Source organism: Athene noctua, chromosome 11 (genome assembly GCF_965140245.1).
Source record: "Athene noctua chromosome 11, bAthNoc1.hap1.1, whole genome shotgun sequence".
In the NCBI taxonomy this organism is placed as follows: Eukaryota; Metazoa; Chordata; class Aves; order Strigiformes; family Strigidae; genus Athene; species Athene noctua.
Genome location: NC_134047.1, coordinates 14,869,991 through 14,892,876, shown reverse-complemented (window position 1 = coordinate 14,892,876; position 22,886 = coordinate 14,869,991). Strand labels below are relative to the sequence as shown.

Sequence of the window (22,886 nt, the reverse complement as noted above, 5' to 3'; positions counted from 1 at the left end):
AGTGATGATCAATGTGTGTCCTTACTGGAGATCAAACCAGTTGAAGTTCTGTGCAACCTGAGTTAATGAACTGTGGACCAAGGGTAGAAACCTTTCGGTGACAGTGGGGCTACCTGTGTCATGTCCACTATTACCTAGCTCACAATAAGGTGCAATTTCTGTGTGCAACAACTTCCCAGCTCTACCTGCTCCCTTACCTCTTGTGCAAAAACCATAGAATTCATACAATGTTTATAGCAAGGAAAGAGTATTTTAGTGATGGGAGAGGTGATGTCATTTTTCTAACGTTTGTTGACTTATGGCTGGAATAAGCAATTCAACAGCTGAGGAACGTATCATTTCTATTCATGCTGCATTACGCAGAAGTGCACGCATTACAATTCATGTCTTCAGAACAAAGGTAGCAAGATCCTTGGACACATGCCACTGCTGCTCTGTAGTAAAATTACAGTCCCTTGAACATTTTATGATCTCTGATGATTATAGCATTTGCATTGGGCTGATGGGTCAAATTAATCTGATTTTCAAAAGTTACAGCATTTAATTAGGATTAGTAATAAAAATTATAGCATTCAAAACAAAAAGTATTATTACAGCATCTGCCCTGAAACAGGGCGGGGGGGGGGAAGAAATCAGTCAGGGTTTAAAAAAAAAATAAATTAAAAGTGACTAACCAGAGAAAATAACCTCCTAGAACAACAAACAATAGGTAGCAGCTGCCTCTTATCTTTAGGGTGGAAAGTCACTTGATACTTTTGCACCTCAAAACATTTTTACTTTGATGTGGTATAAAACCCTCTCTACAATACAGGTCCCTTTCTATGCATTTTCTAAGCAACTAAAACCTAGCACTCCATTTTGACTTTTATTGCTTTTCAGACTGGTGAGAGCCATATAATGATTCATCATTAAAGTAATCTTTAAGCAGCTTTGTTCCTATTTGTTGCTATATATATATATTAAATAGAAATTGCTCTTTGAATTCACCTCTGAAGTCAGACTCAGTTTTTTATCTAACAAGAACGGTATCTCCAGTCATCATCTGAATGCAGCAAAGTGAAAAAACCTTTCGCATAAATATCTGCATTCACTAGGAGGAGGCTGATGCCACCACCTACTGTGAATGCATTTTATAAGTGGTACAAAGCCAGATAGATTTAAAATGCAGTAACAGAGTCTCCTAAAGATACTCCAAGCACTAACAGAAAGGCACAGTTGCATCTCTGACTCAACAGTTTCTGGACCACAGGGTTTGATCACCTGTAGCTAGTTTACAAGCAGAATCCAAAGCATAAGAACTCAATGGTCACTGAAAGACTGCAGGCACCTAATGACTGGCCTTTACTTACCTCCCCACCAAAACCAGGAAAATCACTCTCTGGCAAATAGTTCTTGAAGATTCAATTTATTCCCTTTGCATCTGTCTGTTACCCATTCTCTGCACCACCTGTGACTGCCGAGCAGCGCACAACTGGCCAGCTGTCCCAGTGTGGCTTGCCAGGTGTGGGACCTGATGGATAAGGCCAGACATTTGTCTCCATAAAGGCAAACCCCACAGGGATCCCAGCATTGCTGCTGCCAGGTCACCACCGGGCCCAGACGAATGTCAAATTTAGCCCCATCTCGCAGCAGAGCACCTGTGGGGGATGCCAAGAGTGCCCTGCTCTTGCTCTGCGAGATGGGCAGTTATGTGACTCTCAGGCAGAAGAAGGTATCAGTACAGTGCGTGACATGCAATGCTGACCAGCCCCCATTTAATAAATTACAATTTTTAAAATTACCATTATTAACTCTAGCAAATAGCTCTCGACTTCCACATAATTAGAGTTTAATGCAAAACTTTATTACTGACCAGAAAGGCTGCTTAGAAATAATCAGTAGTTCAAATGTACCGGTTTGATTTTCTGAATGGCTGTAAGGCACATATCCTCATCCCCTCTTTCAGACCACATCACACGTGAATAGGGTCCAACACTTTGCTGTTTTCGCAAAAGTATTTTTTTGAAAAATGCACTTGCTGGAATAGGGACACAAAGATGACCAGAACAGTTGCTGTCTGGCGAGCATCAAATTAATTTTGAATTTTGAAATCATGTTTGCAAGCAGCATTCTACTTTAATTCAGCCAGTTCTAATTGCCATTCTGCCTGTGTGCATATAGTAGTAAATGGGATGACTGCCATATAATTTTTCTAGTATTTCCTGCACAGACAATTGGGTTATTGAATGCTCACCACCTTTTTAAGTGCTCTTCTAGAGAAAAGTCATTCAGATGGCCTTACACCAGTATTATACTGGTGAGACTCCACTGGGTGTTTGTACACTTGTGTTCTCACCTCTCTGAGTGAAGCCAGGAGATTTTTCTCCTCTTGGGAGAAATAAGTGTTGCTATGGAGCACTGCTGCCCAGCTCTACCTAGTGTGTGAGTAAGAAGGGATCTTTCCCAGGACAGAGAGGAGCAGATACTCCTCGGGCATCATCGCAGCCTCCATCCCTGCCAGGGGTTGTGGCTTCTTGATTCATACACAGCAACGAATCCACCAGACCCACTTCTGCTCCTTCACCTCCAACATAGAGGTCTTGCAGAGCAGCACCTCTACAGCATCCCAAAAGAGGATGCAGAAGTGTCCTTTTCTTGCCAAAAAGGAAACATGCTCTTGCCTGCATTTGCGCCCAAATTACAGATAAAACCAGGCATTCTTCTCCAGCCTTCCCTGTGAGAAATGTCAGTGCTGAGTCAAGCATAGCACAACAGCTCTGGGGACAATGAGGAGGCAATAATAAATGCTCTGACCAAACCGCTCAGGTAGCAACACATTCCAGTCAGGAAGCCCTGACTGAAGAAAACAAAAGTGACTGAAAAGATTTACAGTGCAGAAGACAATCCTGCTCTTTTTCCTGAAGAGTGCAGTTGTGAATGACACATTTGTTCTACCAGGATGCCACAGAAACACTTCTGAAACTGTTACACAGCAATGGCACTGTTGGCTGTGCTGTCTCAACAGATCTGCAATACCAGAAACGTGCACAAACCTCTTTCCACGTGATCCAGGCACATAATCCAGGCAACACTTACCTATTCTGCACAGCCGCCTTTGCTTGGCAGGGCCTGCACTCACGTGCTCAGGAGCCAACACGCAAACATACATATGTAGGTCGACAAGGAGAACCAAATCAAATAGGTATCCATGCCCAACGCTGTGCTTTTCTAGGGGAAATTGTTTGAAGCCTTCCCTTTCAGCTTAATCTTTAGAGTAAAGCTCCCACTGAAGGTCTCAAGACAAACCAAAACCGCTTGCCGCACCAGCGAGAAAGGAACAGCATTAGCTGCTACTGATTTTGTAGGGGATTTCCCAAGAAGACACCTTCCTAAACAAGCCTAAGGAAATTTGATGGCACTGGCAGTTTTTCTCTCCCAGGTATAGGTGTAAAACATCCTTAAGCAAAGGTTGCAGGCGGTAAAGCACAGATGATCAAAACTCCTCTCCACAGAACTGGGGAAGCAAAACACAAAAACCAGACTCATACACAGACTGCTTCTAAAACAGATTTCCTTCTTTACTTCTAAACACCAAGATCAACACTTAGGACCTTAAAATTCCCTTTCCTCAGGTAAGAGCACCTCTTTTTTTTTTTCTTTTAGTGTAATTTCACTTCTCAAAAAACAACCAAAACCCACCTCCCTGTCAGGAGCGTTTTCTCTCCATGGGGGTGTCCCTCTGTCCTCCCCACGTCCATGGGAGCAGAATAATGGGACCTGTAGAGTGCACTGTGTCCCTGTTTCTGAACCGAAGCATAACCTTGTACACTGCAGCCAACCCCTTCAAAAGGTCATATGCCAAGCAGCAGCAAAAGCTCCCAGGTGCATTCCACAGAGACCAAGGCAAGTTTGTTCCAATTAAGTGCAACAACTTTATTGCCAGTCATGAAAGGTATCGCTCGGGTATCCTTTGCAGTCTCCTCTCTGGGGCGCACACAAAAACTACACACACGTATTTCTCTCTGTCATTAGGCTGCAAATTAAACCCCGTTCCCACCGAGAGATTTCTTTTTTATTATTTTATAGCCCAGGCTGAGGAGAGGACTGTATCCCCCCGACAGAGCTCACGGTATATTGCACAGGCAGCAGCACCTACCTCAGGGAGCCGACAGAGCCAGCAAGTCAAAATAATTCCTCTTGGATGGAGACATTTACCCCAGCTCAGACAGCCGGGGCTCTGCTGCCATGCCGGGCGGTTCGGACACGCCAAGAAAGCATCTTCTGTGAGCAGCGCGGCTTCTCTCACCCACCGAACTGCAGCAGCGGCAGCCTGGGAGAGCAGCAGCAGTTGAATTGCTGCACATGTATCTCTGCAGATTATTTCCTGCTCGAACACTTCGCGTAAAGGCAGATGCACTTAACCCTCTGGAGGCCTGTGTCTCTGTCCCCCCTCGGCAGGGGTGGGCGAGCGACTCCCAATATTCTGCGGTGAGGCCGGAGAGGAGTGACTGGAGATACACAGGGCATCCTCCAAGAAGTAGTCCCAACCTCGAGTTAGTTGCAGTAGTCACTTTGCGCTGGGGGAGCCAGGCGTTCCCGCGGCAGCCCCCAGCACCCCCGGGCAGGCACCGGGCGGCTCCCGCAGCATCACCCGCTGCGGGTCCCCGAGCGCCGGTCCCGGCTCATGCGGGAGCCCCGGCCGGGGCCTGCTGCGGCGGGGACCTGCGGCTGGAGGCCAGGGCCACGAAGGCGAGCAGGTGCGGGGCACAGGTGCTGCGGTGAGCCCGGTAGTGTCACCGAAACTCAGGCGTGCGGGGCTCCTGCTCCGGGCACGAAGCGCTCCGGCCCCAGGCGCTGCCCATCACCTGCGGGCACCCCGGCGCGGAGAGCACGCCTGTCCGGACGGCACCCGGCCGGCCAGCTCCAGCACTGCTCCCTCCTCTCACAGCCGCGAATGTGACTGGAAAGCACGGCTGAAAAACATGCTACAATTAACAGGAGGGAGGGAGATACTATTGCTCTCCTGCTAGTCTTAAAGGCACATTGCTCACATGTGCCGGTTGGAGATGCGAACGCCCACAGCTCCAGCCCCAGCATCTCACCCGAGTGCAGGCAGCCGAGCAGCCCAGGCAGGAGCCCTGCCCCTGCCAGGGCAAGGAGAGCACCCCGGGAGCCAGGCAGGGACAGGGCAGCCAGCAGGAGAGCCCCTACATCAGGGTCGGGGAGTGAGGCCTCCCACATCTCCACCACTGTCCCAGGAGCCAAATCCGGTCCCTGTCCCCCAGCCTCAGTGCTTACCGCCATCGCTGGCCCCTCCGCCAGCATCCCAGCCAGACGTAGGGCAGCCTGGCCACTGCCACACCACATCCCGCACACAGCCCCAGACATCCCAGGCAAGGAGGGCCCGGCACACCTTGGGGGCTAGTGGCACTGCTCCTGCCAGGGATGCCGGACTACAGCAGCAGCAGGTGCAGTTTTGCACCCTGATGTTACCCAGAAGGGATATCCCTTCTGCAACTCTTCTCAGCCAGGAGCTGTGAGACACTGAAATCCAATGTGCCACACATGCTAAAGCTGTGACGAATTCAGCAGGTCTCAGACTGGCTGTAGTACTAGATGCTACAGCCACCTTCCTCCTGCCACAGGGCTGCAGCCACTGGGCTGTGCACCAGCTGAAAGCCACATATCCTCTCTTTTGTCTCACCCAATACCCTCTTCTGTGTGTCTTGAGATATTCTGGCTGGTCCTTCAGCATGTCACAGCTTGGATTCAGCAAGAGCAATGTCGGTAACTCCAGTTTATCAAGCTTTTCCCTCCCCCCCCCCCCCCCCCCAAGCTAGCATCTGAAACACCTTCTAGAAGTCTGTGAAGCCTGGAATTTACCCTATTAAAAATCTCTACTTTTTTTTTCTCAGTAGCGGTAGTTGCCATACACAACATGCTTTTCTGAGCAGGGAGTTGTGTGAAGCCCTAGACCTTGTTAAACTGCTCTGTGTCACACAGCCTCACATTAACACCTTTGATTCTCCAAGCCCTCTGGAGACACCAAAATTATCCTGATCGATACCTGCCTCCACCACTGTGAGGGAAGCTATTTGCAGCATAGGCACTGACAAAATGCAAACGCAAAGCACGCAATGACAAAACAAATTACTATGGTGAACGAGCTGTAAGTTAAGCACAGTTTAACTTCAGGTTTTCCTGAAAAAATAGCATGAAAGAAAAGATACAGAGTTTATACCATTAACATAGAATTAGTGAGTAGTTACCACTGATGCAAAAGGGCATCACAGCGTAATAGATACCTGCTTTCCTGTAGTGCTAGTACAGAGGAGCTATTAAAATGGATCACCTGATGAGACAAGTGCAATACAAATTTCACTGCTTCCAGGCCATGCAGCTTTATCCAAAAATAACGCAGTGAATTAGTTCAAATTTGTCTTTATGAAGCATCACACCTCTTAAAGTCTTTTTGACACCAGGCCTACACATGTATAAGTAGTGATCAAAATGCTAGCAGAGACACTTAAGGCTTTATACTCCTGAAGTTTTTCCCCTGAGTATCAAAGAACAGATTTGTTCTACAGAGCATGATTGAGGATTTCTCAAGAATAATACTTCACGAACTCATATGATCAGTATGCAAACACAGCACAGTGACTACCATCACATTGCTACACGTATCTGTCTTGAAATATATCAGTCCCTGGCAACATACTCCATAGAAATATTCAGTGTGCAGGCTTTACTATTTTTTTAAATTGTAAGACCTGGCTGATCAATCAAAATTAAATTCAGTGGAAGGGATTACCTATTAAATTCATGAATGTTGTTTTGAGGTATTCCATTCTGTGCAATAGAGTGGTTTGGTGTGAGAGACCTAGACTGGTAGGGTCACATCTTACTGTCAGCTACCAGATCTTTCACTGAGAATTATGCACGTGTGTGTGAGGGTAGAAGTGGGCCACACTTAGATGCAGGGAGTACACTATCTCTTTGATTCAGGGCAATATGAGACTTAATTTTAAAAATTATTTGAGTCTAAGGAAGACATCACACCATGAAGTGTCCTACTATAGAAAGCAGAACCATCAAAGATGTCTACAAACAATTGCAAGACCCAAAATTCACATTGCAATTGTACTAAACTGTATGTTCCACAGAAATATGTATTCCAGTTAGAGTACACAGCTATTCACAAAAAGAAAAACACTGCAAAACAACCCTTCTCAGAGGCTTTAAAGGTATAATAAATAAATGTAAACCTAAAGAAGCACAGCCACCACTACAGTGTTTTTTAAAAAGAGAACCTTGGAAGTCAGAAAACTAACTACAACTGTTCAAAACTTCAGGAAACTTATTCTAAACTGTATTCCTACCTGATACCCTAGGAATAATGTTGCAAACTGTAAAACCTTTTAAAACTCAAACCTCGCAGGTGGTATATGTGTCCATGTGGAAGGATATGCTTAGCATGCAAAACAAGCAGCTCTCCATGAGGCAGCAGGCACATTCAAGAGCATCCAGCGTGCCAATCCTACCGGGACTGTGTAAGAAATAACAATAATAGTTTGAATGGCTACTTTGGGGGAAAACAAACAAGCAAACAAACAATCAAAAACCACACACACACAAAAGAACAAAAAACAGGCAGGGACAGGAAACAGATGGAGGCCTGGCAGGATGAGGCTGTACCCAGTAACTCACTTGTGTGGGTCAAGCAAAATACTGTGGCTATCTCTGCCCATAAATCCTGAAATACTGATCTCAATGTTCTTCATACTACAAAATGAACCTGCCCTACTCCTGAAATTCAGCGTCTGACCTCCCTTTATAATTAATCTTCTGCTACACTGATATAGTGCATGAAGGCTAATCTATCTTCTAAGAAATAGTTTGTCCATTTTTAGGGAATCTGCGGTTACCGAGCTGCACATGATTGTAATTGGTTTGTAACAGGTAAGTAAATGATTCATACGTCTGTTGCCAGCACATCCTTCAGGTGATGTGTAAGAAAATCCTTAAAAGTGTGAGGAATGGGCTTCTGTACTGAAAATCAATGTCAGCACAATCATTTCAGACTTCTTCCTGGTGATGGAGGGTGACTGGAGCTTCACTTGTGCACATCAGGCACTGAAGTGATTGTGTAGGGCCACCACATACACTGCCATGGGCAAACACCTGAACTCCTGCATATAACGACAGAAAAGCACTGGAAGGAGCCAGAATGCCCTGTGTAAGCAGCAGGCAGGGAGATGTCTCTCCTGAGCCTTGCATCCACTTTTGAAACAAGCGGTAAGAGCTGTATTCACTAAGAGTTTAGTGAATAGCTCCTGTACAGATCATGAACTGAAAATTTCTTCCAAGAAAAAAAGCTTGCCAAATGGTGAGATGATTCCATATAGCTAACCTTCTCTTAGAAATACATTTCTTACACATTCCCAAAACCTGTAAAGAGTAATATCCAATTGTGTACTCCCTACAAGCTCTTAGCTACAAATAAATAAAAGAGATTCTGGGTTATGCCAAGCTTTTCACCCCAGGGTTCCCTGCATTTACTCTTCTCTAGGCTGCCTAAGAGAGCAGCTTCCAAACATTTTTATTCTTCGATTCTGATCATTCTTCAGTTTTTCTCATTGACCCCTACCAGTAACCAGATACAGAGCACTTACTATAACCCCATAGATGTCTACAGATTGGAAATGTTGGGGATTCTATCCAGAAGAGAGGGCTGGAGGGAGAGTTCAGGTGCAATAGCAGATAACACAGTGCAGAGGCTGGGAAGTAATGGCACTGAGCTTTAAAGTACAGCTTTCTTGGAAACTAATTCCCAGCAAAGCTAACAAAAGGAGCAACTAAAGCATATACATTTTTGAATACTTTTACACATATTAGCATGGTGAGTTGACAGTCCTGAGGTTTATCTACATTGAGAAAACTCCAGAACTTCAAAAAAGTCATTAGCATCCAAGCCACACTGCAAGGCTATGGCTGAGACATCACAGGACCGGTCTGCAGTGTTTACCCAAGGAAATGCATGTGGATCAGAATGGGAGTTTACTGGAGGAAAAAGCTAGGGACAAGACCTAAATGCCCTTTTGATATTTGCAAGACAAAAAATGACCTTGTGACATGGACTGTTTAGAAGCAGATATAACTGTTTATGTATCTTTAAAATGTCAGCATTGCATTGCCATTTAAAAAATTTTAAAACACAGTATTTATGCTGTGCTTGAAAATATTCTGTTCTATTTAGAAATTACAATTTCCCAGCCCTCCTTGTATCTCTGATTTAGAAATGGAAGTATTTGCACTGTGAGAAGGATTTGCAGAATTCAATGAATATGTTGGCACAGAGTCAAAAGAGCATGTTTGGGCAACCTGGGGATTAGAAAGTCCCCCCAAGCTGCCTTTAAGAAGTTTGCTGGTTTCACCTTTATCGAGGCTTCCTTCTTGAACTATTTTTGAGAAGTCAGTGTAGATTTCTCTGAAATTTTCAAATGTATTTTAAAAATGAAATATTAAAATAGGACCACAGGAATAATTCATCAGACAATAATCTACATACTGAATGCCCTGCGCAGTCAGAGACATCTGGGCTGAACCCTATAGCCATAACCACCTATGGTGTCTACAAGCACAAATCAATCTATCTCAAAATTAAGTTCTCAAAGAAGGAAAGACATCATTCAGCAGTTGAGGGGCACGATTCTGACTGGTCATGCTTCTTCCTGGTTCAGTGACAAAACAGAGGTAATATCTATGAATAAAAAACCCCAAAAGGCTCCAAATGGAAAGCAGGCTGTAACAAAGTGTGGCAAGACTGCCCACCTGAAAACTGAAAGACAAACTCTCATAAGAGTCAGGTGCAACAGAAATGATTAAGCATCAATACAAACTCCAAACTGCATGCAGTAGATCCTCTGTTTCTTGGTGCAGGCAGACTGCAGCTAGAAGTATTTTAGGAAGGTAAGCACAGGTAATGGCTTTACTGTAGGGATAACTAGGTTAAACTGAGCTGTGTTATAAAAGGGTAAGACTGAATTATTTAAACTTCCTTTATGGCCATATGTGCTGTGAATGGCTGATAAGTTGTAGGAAGAACATGCTTCTTTTATATCTCTTGATTTTCCTGCTTCAGGGCCCTTGTCTCTCCTGCTGAGCAAACAGGAACGTAATGGTTATTACTACAGGGAAGCTGGGAAACATGGGTTCTGCCTCTACCTCTGGTGCTGGCATGATGAATTACTTCAGGCTAATCATTTAAGCTCATAATCCATCCTTCAAAGCAGCCCTAACAATTCCATATACGTTTGGGAGGTGCTTTGGAAAATGGTGATGCCACATAGACCCCACTGGCATCTGCCTGTGTCTTGATTTGAGCCCAGAGGAAAACTGAGCACCGCAAATCCGCTTGCTGACCCCTTCCTGCTCAGGGATGGAAAGGGAGAAAAATACAACAAAAGGCTCAAGAACTGAGATAAGAACAACGAGGGGTGACTCTCCTGTTATGGTCATAGGCAAAAACCAGGTTCATTAGGGGAAGAAAAAAACCATCAATTTAATTCAAACACTAACAACAACACTTAGTAAACAGAGTAGGACAGTGAGAAGCATCACTACATCTTAAAAACACCTTCCCCCACCCCTCCCTCCTTCCCAGGCTCAAATTTGTTCCCCATTTTTCTACCTCCTCCTGCTCAGTGGTGCAGAGGACAGAGAATGGGGGGTGCAGTCAGTTCTGCAGCTCCTTCCTCCTCTGGGGGAGGACTCCTCACACCCTTCCTCTGCTCCAGCGCAGGGTCCCTCTCATGGGAGACAGTCCTCCACGAATTTCTCCAACACCAGACCTTCCCACAGGCTGCAAATCTTCCTGAGTTGCTCTGGTGTGGGTCCTTACTGTGAGTTGCAGTCCTCACAGCGCTGAACTACAACAGCAGGGCCTTCCCACAGAGTCCCAGCCTAATGAAATTTTTATTTTTGTCAATAATTTCTTAAAAATGAACATCCAAGTTTAATTTCCTATTTATACTCATTTTACTCATTTATGGTTTTGGAAGAATTCTGGAAGAAATCTAGCCCATACATTTGCCAAATTTGATAAATCTGGTTTCTGTTCGAAGGTCTACACTGAGAAACATGAAACAGACCTGTTGAGCCCATACTCAGATCACTAGCTTCACTCCCCCACCTTCCTCTTCCACCTCTGGAGACCATCTCTCTGATATGCACCCCCAGTGTAATCTCCACCTTTCCTTTGCCTTGCTGTTCCCTGCCCTGCTGCTCCCAGATGCAGCATCCCTTTCCTGGGAATAGACTGCCCTAAACACCAGTTACAAAACCCCTCCATATGCAGGGTCTCACATATTGGCACTGAGGACCTTGTGAAAACTAAACCAATATTAATACCAGAAAGCTGTTAGGTGACTGTGGAAGCAGTAGGCCTTTTCATCACACAAAACTACACCAGGAACCTGCATGCTGGGGGTCTCCCTTTGCTTCTCAGCTGCAGCATGAGCCAATCCATGCTCCAGGCAGTGCCTGATGGAGTCAGACCACAAAGGAGTCAGTTATTTAAATTGTGTGGCCAGCAGGGACAGGGAAGGGATATTACCCCTGTACTCGGCACTGGTGAGGCTGCAAAAAAACAGTTTTGGGCCCTGCGCTACAAAAAGACATTGAATTACTTGAGCGTGTCCAGAGAAGGGCAACAAAGCTAGTGCAGGGTCTGGAGCACAGGTGGTACAAGGAGCGGCTGAGGGAACTGGGGTGTTTAGTCTGGAGAAGAGGAGGCTGAGGGGAGACCTCATCACCCTCCACAGCTACCTTAAAGGAGGTTGCAGAGAACTGGGGATGAGTCTCTTTAACCAATTAATAAGTGATAGGACAAGAGGTAAGGGCCTCAAGTTTCACCAGAGAAGGTTTAGACTAGATATTAGGAAGCATTTCTTTACAGAACGGGTTGTTGGGCATTGGAATGGGCTGCCCAGGGAGGTGGTGGAGTCCCCATCCCTGGACGGGTTTAAGAGTCAGGTCGGCATAGTGCTGAGGGATCTGGTGTAGTTGGGAACTGTTAATGTTGGGTTGATGGTTGGACTGGATGATCTTCAAGGTCTTTTCCAACCTAGATGATTCTGTGATTCTGTGGATTCATCAGCAATGTCCAGAAACCGCAGTGGAGAAACTGAGAAAGGAGCGAGATATCACAGCTGACAAACCATGGCACTGAAGAGGGACCTGATCCTCCTGCACCTCCTGGGGCTGAGGAGACAGTTTCTAATACAGTAGCTGTCAAAACTTTGCTCTGAAACAGCTCAGCAAGCTTTGTCTCAGCTTTGTCATAGCTTGGACAGGTGGGGACAGCTCTGCGCACTCTTCATGTTCCCTGGAACTTTCAAGAGCTTGTGAGAACCCAAGGCCCTCCTGGAGCACAGGGAGCACACTCCTCTTCTGCACCCATGATATACTGGGAAGCCCCTTATCCTCTCCTCTGCTCCCCTTTCACACTCTCTTAGCCAGTGACTAACAGAGCCAGATGGGAGGAAATGTTGCAGAGGAGCCCAACGGTCAGCGCATTTACACAGCACACGGTGTCCCGATCTCTGCTGTTCAGGTACACAAGTGCCCTGCACTAGGCTGCCGGGATGCCACAGCTGCTGTTCCAGCCGCAGGCTGAGGTGTCGATCCAGCGTTTTCCAGCTGGCCAGAGCAGCAGACTTTGTCTCCTGGTCCCTTTGCAGGACACTCACCAGTGTGTTGTGATTGCTCAGCCTGAACATATTAACCCAGAAGCACTAAAGAGGTTTATCTGAGCTGGGGTTAGAAGGAAAATCACTAAGAAGTTTTGGCAGGTGAGGTGAAACCTATCATTAATTTTAGTAGTGGATGATCTAAAATATATACATATGTTGTCCTTTTGTATAGGGACAGCATTTCTCTATTGCTGCTTTAAAAATGTCATGCTAGCTCCACCTAGCACATTGAATGCTTATACTAGCACTGGTGAATCATTCACAATGAAGTATGGTCACTTTTGTTCAGTTTGATCAAGTGGTTATTTTTTGCAATTCAGACTAATGCTTCCATTTAATTTCTTTCACAATCTCCCACAGGAAAAATATGGCCTTCAGCTAATCTCTTAAGGGTACATTTACTAAGTATGCAAAAGCTTTTATAAATAACTGAGGGGGAAGGCAACACTTTGTTATGCATAACATATATTTTAAAAGTCCATTACAGTCCTCCAGATTTATCATACTACCAGAACCCAGATGGATATTTAATAAAAGTACAATTTTAAAGGTCAGTGCAGAAATCCAACTGACTGATCCGAAACTGCCTGGACAATAGGAGTGCTCAGGCCATCCCTTGCAAATGATGCCTAATGACTTGTAACTTGCAAGCTCTGCTGGTCCCAACTGGTGGAGTTCAGGATCCTCAGGACAGCAATGAGGCCACACAGCAAGCTCACTACCTTGGACTTCAGGAGAGCAGACTTTGGCCTCTCCAGGGATCTGTTTGGCAGAGTAGCATGGGATAAAGTCCCAGAGGGAAGAGAGTCCCAAGAAAGATGGTGAATATTCAAGGATCACCTCCTCCAATCTCAGGAACGATGAATCCCAACAAAGAAGTCAGGCAAAAATGCCAGGAGGCCAGCATGGATGAACAAGATGATACTGGTCAAGCTCAAGCACAAAAAAGGAAGTCTAGAGAGTGTGGAAGCACTGTGAGGAATACAGAGAAATTGTCCAAGCAGACAGGGATCAGGTTAGGAAGGCCAAAGACCAGAATTAGATCTGATCCAGGGACATTAAGGGCAACAAGAAAAGCTTCTATAGGTACATCACTGATAAAAGGAAGACTAGGGAAAATGCAGGCCCTCTCTGGAAGGAAACAGGAGATTTGGCTGCCTGGCATATGGAGAAGGCTCTCATACTCAACAAGTTTTTTGCCTTAGTCTTCACCAGCAAGTGCTCCAGCCACACCACCCAAGTCATAAAAGGTAAAGGCAGGGACTGGGAGAAGGAAGAACCACCCACTGTAGGAGAAATTCAGGTCTGAGACCATTCAAGGAACCTGAAGGTGCACAAGTCCATGGGACCTGATGAGATGCATCTGCAGATCCTGAGGGAACTGGTGGATGAAGTGGCTGAGCCACTATCCATTGTATTTGAGAAATCATGTCAGTCCAGTGAAGTTCCCACTGACTGGAAAAGGGGAAACACAACCCCCATTTTTACAAAGGGAAAAAAGGAAGACCCAGGGAACTACAGGCCAGTCAGTCTCACCTCTGTGCCCGGCAATATCATGGAGCAGGTCCTTCTGGAAACTAGGCTAGGGCACATGGACAATAAGGATGTGATTAGTGACAACCAACATGGCTTCATGAAGGCCAAATTGTACCTGACAAATTTGGTGGTGGCCTACAATGGTGTTACAGTGCTGGTGAGTAAGAGAAGAGCAACTGACATCATCTACCTGGACTTGTGTGATGCATTTGACCATGTCTTGTACAACATCCTTGTCTCTAAATTCGAGAGACATGGATTTGACAGATGGACCACTCAGTGGGTAAGGAATTGGCTGGATGGTCACACTCAGAGTTGCAGTCAACAGCTCGATGTCCAAGTGGAGAGCGGTGACGAGTGACATTCCTCAGGGGTCGGTGTTGGGACCAGCGCTGTTTAACATCTTTTTTGGTGACATGGACAGTGGGATTGAGGCACCCTCAGCCAGTTTGGCAACAACACCAAGCCGTGTGGTGCATTCGACACGCTGGAGGGAAGGGATGTGCCATCTGGGGGCACCTGGACAGGCTGGAGAGGTGGGCCTGTGCAAACCTCATGGAGTTCAACAAGGGCAAGGGCAAGGTCCTGCCCATGGGTTGGGGCAATCCCAAGCACAAATCCAGGCTGGGCGATGAGTGGATCAAGAGCAGCCCTCTGGAGAAGGACTTGGGAATAGTGGATGGAAAACTGACTCTGAGCCAAGAATGTGCCTTTGAAGACCAGAAAGGTAAGGAGGAACTTCAGTGCAAGGGTGACGTGCTGGAACGGGTTGCCCAGAGAGGTTAGGGATGCTCCCTCCCTAGAAGGCACAGACAGGCATGGAGAGCGAAAGAATGCCAGGGAACAGGCCGGAGAAGTTGTGGGTAAAAAGAGACCAATGCCAATCAGGACAAAGACTCTTTTTTCTGGCCTTTATTTCTCTCTGACCTTCCACCCCATTTCAGTCTCCCTCCCTATTTCAGCCTCCAATTTTTTCTGGACTCTTCTTTCCTCCAGTCTCCCACCCTTTTTTGGCCTCCATTTTTTTCTAACCTCTATTTCCCTGTAGCCTCCCACCATGTTTTGGGGTCCCCCCGCAATAGTCCCCTGGAAATACTCCCCCTGAAATACTCCCCTCCTGAAATAGCCCAACCCAAAATAGTCTGCCCCAAAATAGTTCCCCCAAATACTCCCGCTGAAATAGGCCATCCTCAAAACGCTCCCCCCAAAATACCCCCCCTAGAAACGGTCCCCCCCCAAATACTCCCTCCTGAAATACATCCCCCAAAAATACTCCTCCTGAAATACTCCCACCGAAATAGTCCCCCTGAAATAGTCCCCTCCAAATACTCCCTCTGAAATACTTCCCCCTGAAACAGTCCCCCCAAAATAGTTCCCCTGAAATAGTCTCCCCAAAATAATCCCTCCTGTAACACTCCCCCCTTGAAATAGTGCCCCCCCAAATAATCCCCCCCGAAACAGTCCTCCCCAAAATACTCTACTTTCTTCTAACGTCTCATCCCCTGTGGCCTCCCACCATGATTTGGCCTCCACTTATGTCCAGCCTCTAATCCCCTCTGGCCTCCCACTGTATTTTCGGCCTCTGCCTTTTTATAACCTCTACTTCCCTGCAGCCTCCCACCACATTTCAGTCTCCAATTTTTCTGGCCTCCCACCTCTTTTCAGCCTCATACTCCATTAAAGTAAAGGGTGGTTACAAAAGGTGGACAAGTAAAGGGGGTGCAAGTAAAGAGTGGAGAGTAAAGGGGGGCGAGTAAAGGGAGTGAGCAAAGGGCAGGGAAGTAAACACTGAGAGTAAGGGGGTGTGAGTAAAAGGCATGAGTAAAGGGCCTGTGAGTAAGCAGTGGAGAGTAAGGGGGAGCGAGTTAAGGGGAGGCGAGTAAACAGTAGTAAGGGGGTTGAGTAAAGAGGGCAAGTAAAGGGGGTGCAAATAAAGGGTGGTGAGTAAGGGGGTGTGGGTAAAGGCAGAGAAATTTTTAATGTAAGTACTGGGGGGTCTTAATCAAGGTGGGGTGTGGGGGAATATTTTAGGGGGGAATATTCTGGGGAAGTATTTCAGGGGAGACTATTTCAGGGGGGAGTATTTCAGGGGGACTCCAACATAAGAGGGACATAGATCTGTTGGATTGGGTCCAGAGGAGGTCACAAAGATGATCAGGAGGCTGGAGCACCTTCCTTATGAAGACAGGCTGAGAGAGGTGAGATTGTTCAGCCTGGATAGGAGAAGGCTCTGGGAAAACTGATAGCGGCCTTCCAGTAGCTAAAGGAAAGATGGGGAGGGACTTTTGACAGGGGCATGTAGTGGTAGGATGAGGGGTAACTAAACTGAAGGGTGGTAGGTTTAGGTTTCAAGGCCAGGTTGGACGGGGATTTAAGCAACCAGATCTAGAAGAAGGTGTCCCTGCCTATGGCAGGGGGTTTGGAACCAGATGATCTTTAAGGTCCCTTCCAGCCCAAACCATTCTGTGATTTTATGAATACTAATCCCAAAGAAAAGGCAATCAGACCTAATATTAATACTACACCCTGCCTAATTTTGTGTGATTGGCTCTGCACTAAATTTAACAAAAGAAACTGGCAATCAACAAACAGTATTTTTGACAACAGACAAAATAAAGTTTTTGGAGAAGGGATGAGCATTGAGTTAAGCCATGCACTTACCTACAGAAATCTAGGAGGCATTACTGTGGTGTCTAACAGGACAACTTTACTTCTAGCAGGACTGACGAGGGGTAGCACTGCTGGTAATTGCCTTTAAAGGGAGGAAGCCTTCCCTGCTCCACAGATTTTCTGTGTGCTCTGCTTAGTCGTTCATATGGATAGGACTGCAGAAACAACAAAAGCCATCACACATCCTCAGTATAGTGTATAACCCACAGGAAACAGGCTCCTCTGTATATACATTATTAGCAACCAGATACGTAATATTTTCATTTTTTAAAAAATAACCAAATAGGAAAACCATTTTGAAGATTAGGCCTTCTGCAGAGATGAGAAAAAGAGCTGATATATACCTTTGTAACAGCACTGAATAATACCAAAGAGCCAAAGAAACACAGATCAGAGAATACTCAACCCCCAGGGATTTAAAAAGCAAGTCGCAGACCCAAAAGCTGCATTACCTTTCCTATGTGGGACTCCTGGTCCTGTTGTACAAATGCACCATCTCTGCTGCACACACTTGGAGCAGACCGAGTCCATATGCTTGGGTGGCTTTGGGCCCACACCAAGACACGTGCCAGTTCCACTAGGGCAAGAGGTGTTAAGTGAATCTGCATGCAGATGGGGAGTATGCATAATGAAGCGAGTGCCAGCTCTTTGGCAGGATGCTGCTCGGCTGAGAGGGTGATGCCATGTTGATAGCAGACGCTGCTAACACCTGTTGATGGGTACAGCACTCTCTTTTTAAAAGCAGTCAACCGTGGGAGGCAGGAAAGCATAGGGCTTGTAGGCACTCAGGGGACAGAAACAGGTAATTGCTTTCCAGGTGCCAGCAGGCAGTAAACAAAGGAAAATATGTGCTGCAAGGTTACAGAGTCAGGCAAGATGTGAGGGAATCTGCAGCAAACAGCACTGGGACTCAAGGAAAAGGAACACCAGTCTGAACTGCAGGGCCCAGAGTCATGGACCTCATTGCTACATGTGCAGCAGCAGCAAAGCAGAAAACATAAACCCTGTTAAAGTTTCAGAGGGAATTGGGTTTAGCACAGAGGCTGCTTTGCCTAAGACACATTGTGGGCTGAAATGAACTATTTGAAAAAAAGAAGGATTAGGGCTGCAGAGCCAATAAAGAGGAAGAAAGAATGTTTTCCTTTCAGAATAATACAGCTGGGAGGCTGCATGCAAACTGCCCAAGACTACAATTTTACCCAAACGTGTTGCCACTCTTTCTGTAACACATGCCTGTTCTATTCTGGTTACCTCCTATTCACTAATCTTTTAAAATACTCAGATGGGCCAGGACAGAAACCTCTGCCTGCTGCTCAATTCTGTAGTGCTCAACCAAGAAGTTCTCTAGGTGTGAGCCAGTGGAATCGCTCAAGACAAATCTGGAAGGCCACAACACCTTCATCATTCTCTTGGAGAGCATTGTTGACTCATTACTTCATTTTCCCCCAGAATTTTTCTCCTTCATTCACATCCCTAGGTAGGGAGTGTCTCAGACATCAGTAGTACCTTTATGCAACATAACTTAGGACGCATCCACTTAATTACTGTTACACGGGACAAAACAAGATTTGCTTCTGGTATGAAGCAGAGGCACTGAACTTTTTACTTCTTTGCTCTGAGGTCTCTAAGAACACACTAGGCCAAGCCACAATTTCACCTAGTTAGGCAGATGCCACGGACAGGGCATAGGGCAGGGAAAGCAGACACAACTCCCTAATACTCTACTGGCATTCAACTGTTTCCAAGCCAGCAGCTTTCCAAGCCATGTATAATTTCTATGTATTTTATAAACCTCATTGGATCTTGTCCCATTGTCTTCTGAATAAATATAAACTTCTGTGCTTGTAACACATTTTGGCAAGGGCTTCCCAGGTTGACTGTCCATTGCATGAAGATCCTCCTCTCCTTACACCAGCCAAACACTTGATACCTTCACTGTACGGCTCTTGGACCATCATGGCCTGAGAGAGTATGCCATCAATCCCTACCCATCCTCCTCATGTGATTTTATATGTCTCTGACATATCCCTCCAAAGACCATCTTTTTTTCCACACTTCATGCTCCAGATTAGTAAGATTCATTCGAGCAGTTTTCATGCTTCCTTTTCAATATCACATTTAAAATATCCCCTCTGTTCACTCTGCCTTAGAAACTCATTCTTTACTACATTACATTAAAGGAGTCTTATTTGTCTCAGTCTGGTTCAGTCCCAGCTCTCGGATAAAGTATTGAGGAACAAAGGGAAATGTGGCTTCAAGAGAATAAAGCTTTCCTCTCCAGAAGCAGTGCCAAAAATAAGCTATGGACTTGGGCTGTGGCTACAAAGGCCTCTAGCACCAAACAAGAGATGTAGCTGGTCAGTCAACTTTGTACGTTAGGGTAGTCAGGACTCAGTTTTCACTAGACAAAAGAAAGCTTGAAACAAATTTGTGTTAGGGCACCCTCACTGTGCGCCTCATTTCCTTGCTTCCTGCTACATTCATGTTAATATACCCTTCCTCCACTGACAATTTCTTTTAAATCCCCACTCAGAGGTGCTGTGATAAAGGGCGTTTTCATTACAGATTCTCAATTATTACTAAAATCCCCAGATTTCAGATAAGCACTTTTTTCCTTTGAGATTCTATCAAACAGTGCCTCAGCTAACTGTTTTCTTCTGACCAAGTTTCAAAACTCAGCTTGTCTGACACCATAGAAGCATAAAACCCAAGAAAAATAATTCTCTAGAAATGCTGTCCACTGCTTCTTTTATTTTAAATTGGTTTAGTGTTTTCATTGAAACCATCCTGTGGAAAAAAAAAAAAAATAAAGAAAATCCAGCCCTTGGGGAGAGACTAAACAGAAAAAATTTTAATATGCAAAGTTCAAAAAGCAACAACAGATAAGAAGCTTTTGGAAGAAGCACCTCTGGCTGGCCCTAACAATAGCTTTTGTGAGTCCCCCAGCTCCAGCAGCGCTATCAGCCAGCTGGCTGCATAATTTAACATATAATATCTTATGCATCTTGATCTTACCAGAACACTTTATAGAGGCTAATGGAAATGGTAGAATAGACGTTTTTACAGCTTCTATAGTGGTTACTTTGAACAGCTGAGGTTTACACTGCATCCAGTCAATTACCTAATCCAGTGTACTGAAATCTACTGTCAAATGAAGCACAAAGTAAAAAGCGTTTAATAAATGCATGCATGGAATGGAGATCAGCTGACCATGAAAAGCGTACTGTTCAGTCATTCTTCTAAACCGTTAGGATTTCTAAAACCCCTACAATAATGTATTTAATACTCTGAGAGTTAATATTTTAGAATTCCTTTTTTCCTAGGCTCGCTTCTACATCTATGTCTTGCTATTCTAAAGATAACAGCACATTTTACTAGTAAATAATAAAGCTAGCAAATCATTATGCAATATATTTTATTGCACAAATTTACTACAGAAAAAGGTTTTGTATTTTGCCATAACTAACAAAGACAGAAAAGTGACCTTTACTCACCTATGTCTTTTATCAATTAAAGACAGGCAGGATTTTTTTTTTTTTTTTTTTTTTAATTTTTGAAATGGCTGGCCAAAAAAAAGTTAAGACACTGAAAATGAAGACATAGTATACAAGCAGTTTTGGAATTACATATTCCATTACTGCTTTTTTGAATCAAGCACCAGTCTGGCAGGGTAGACATCATGCCCAGAAAGTTGTTTTTCCCAGGGTGAGAACAATTCCTCACACTCTAGCTGTTCTGACCCTGTGATTTTCCCACACACAGGGAAGTTGACTGCATAATTTGTAGAACATCTCAAGTTATGAATTTTTTTTTCCCCAAAGTTAATTCCTGCAAGGAAAATAGATCAATGTGAATCGCCTGAATCTAGGAAAATTAAGAAAACAGGGCTGTTGCTAAACATAATAGCTCCAAGAAAACTGAGAACATTGTAATAGCACGTGATTATCACCACGACTGTGCAGAAGATAATTATTTCCACTAAGATAGAATCATTGAATCATAGAATGGTTTGGGGTGGAAGAGAGCTTAAAGACCATCTAGTTCCACCCCCCTGCCATGGGCAGGGACACCTTCCACTAGCCCAGGTTGCTCTCAAGCCCCGTCCAACCTGCCCTTGAACACTGCCAGGGAGGGGGCAGCCACAGCTTCTCTGGGCAACCTGTGCCAGTGTCTCACCACCCTCACAGGGAAGAATTTCTTCTTTACATCTAATCTAAATCTACCCTCTTTCAGTTTAAAACCATTACTCCTCATCCTATCCCTACACCCCCTGATAAAAGAGTCCTTCCCCAGCTTTCCTGTAGCCCCTTAAGTACTGGAAAGCCACTATAAGGTCTCCCTGAAGCCTTTTCTTCTCCAGGCTGAACAACCCCAACTCTCTCACCCTGTATTCACAGGGGAGGTGCTCCAGCCCCCTGAGCATCTTCATGGCCTCCTCTGGACCCACTCAAGCAGGTCTATGTCTTTCTTATGCTGGGGGCCCCGGAGCTGGACACAGTACTACAGGCAGGGTCTCACAAGAGTGGAGTAGAGGGGAAGAATAATTTTCCTTGACCTACTGGTCACAATTCTCTTGATGCAGCCCACGATGCAGTTGTCTTTCTGGGCTGTGAGTGCACATTCCTGGCTCATAGTCAGTTTTCCATCCACCAACACCCCCAAGTCCTTCTCCATAGGGCTGCTCTCGATCCACTCATCACCCAGCCTGGATTTGTGCTTGGGATTGCCCCGACCCATGGGCAGGACCTTGCCCTTGCCCTTGTTGAACTCCATGAGGTTTGCACAGTCCCACCTCTCCAGCCTGTCCACGTCCCTCTGGATGGCACATCCCTTCCCTCCAGCATGTTGACCGCACCACACAGCTTGGTATGGCTGGCAGACTCGCTAAGGGTGCCTCGATCCCACTGTCCATGTCACCAACAAAGACGTTAAACAGCGCCGGTCCCAACACCGACCCCTGAGGAACGTCACTCGTCACCGCTCTCCACTTGGACATCGAGCTGTTGACTGCAACTCTGAGTGTGACCATCCAGCCAATTCCTTACCCACTGAGTGGTCCATCTGTCAAATCCATGTCTCTCTGATTTAGAGACAAGGATGTGCAATGTGACAAAGATGTGGCAACCTTTTGCAAAGCACAGATAGATACTTCCACTTGCAATCACCCAGTCTAGTATCTGCATTTTTATCAAGACAGGTGACAGGTAAAAATAACATGATTAACTTCTTGTATTTTTTTATATGACTTATGTCCTTTACTGTATCTTGGCCTCCACATATGTCATAAATCAATGAAAGGGGAGACTAATAGAAGTAGAGATACACAGAAAAGATAGAGGACTAATATTCAAGTCCTCCCACAGAATGCTGACAAACCTCCAAGGAAATGTGGGCAGATTTGTGTTAAGAGGAGGAGAACTGGAACGTGAAAAATATCAGCCAACTAAAATAATGGAAAAAGCCAAAATCATACATGCGGATGGATGGCCCTGGGAATCTGGCAAGGACCTCTCTGCAGGAGTATTCTCTGGGGAACAAGATGTCTAAGGGATTTTAAGTCAGACCATCCGACCATGAGGTACCAAAGCCTGTCAACATCCAAAACTAGCACAATGGTTATAAAGGGAAACAGGAACTAGGACACACTGATAAATGCAGTAAAATCACCTTGAAAACACGAGAGCTGAGATTAGCAAGCTAGACAATACTTTCTCCTTCATGCTGTTGTGGTTGGTTGTTTAAAGCCTGTCAGAAGCTCCTCTGGGAAACCCTTCGTAGCTATACTGAGAACAGTGGGAGAGCAAGGAAACAGTCAATATTTACTAGTTCTATTTCTCAGATAGTACCATATGAAATTAACAGAAAATTACGACATTTGGGGAAAAGTGCCTTTTTTTTTTTTTTCAATAACAATCAAGTAGTTTGAAGTATTTTTAAAAGGTTTTCTCT

General features: G+C 45.3%; 1 protein-coding gene across 4 annotated transcripts in view; it reads right to left on the bottom strand.

The window, feature by feature from the left end:
- The window catches only part of HTR2C (5-hydroxytryptamine receptor 2C), a 242,604-nt gene extending 238,272 nt beyond the window's left edge, over positions 1 to 4,332 (bottom strand). For all 4 annotated transcript variants that reach the window (XM_074914918.1, XM_074914917.1, XM_074914924.1 and 1 more), the window contains exon 1: positions 4,136 to 4,332. The gene's annotated coding sequence lies outside the window, so the exon portion shown is untranslated. The remainder of the gene's footprint in view (positions 1 to 4,135) is intronic.
- Positions 4,333 to 22,886: the final 18,554 nt, after the last annotated feature.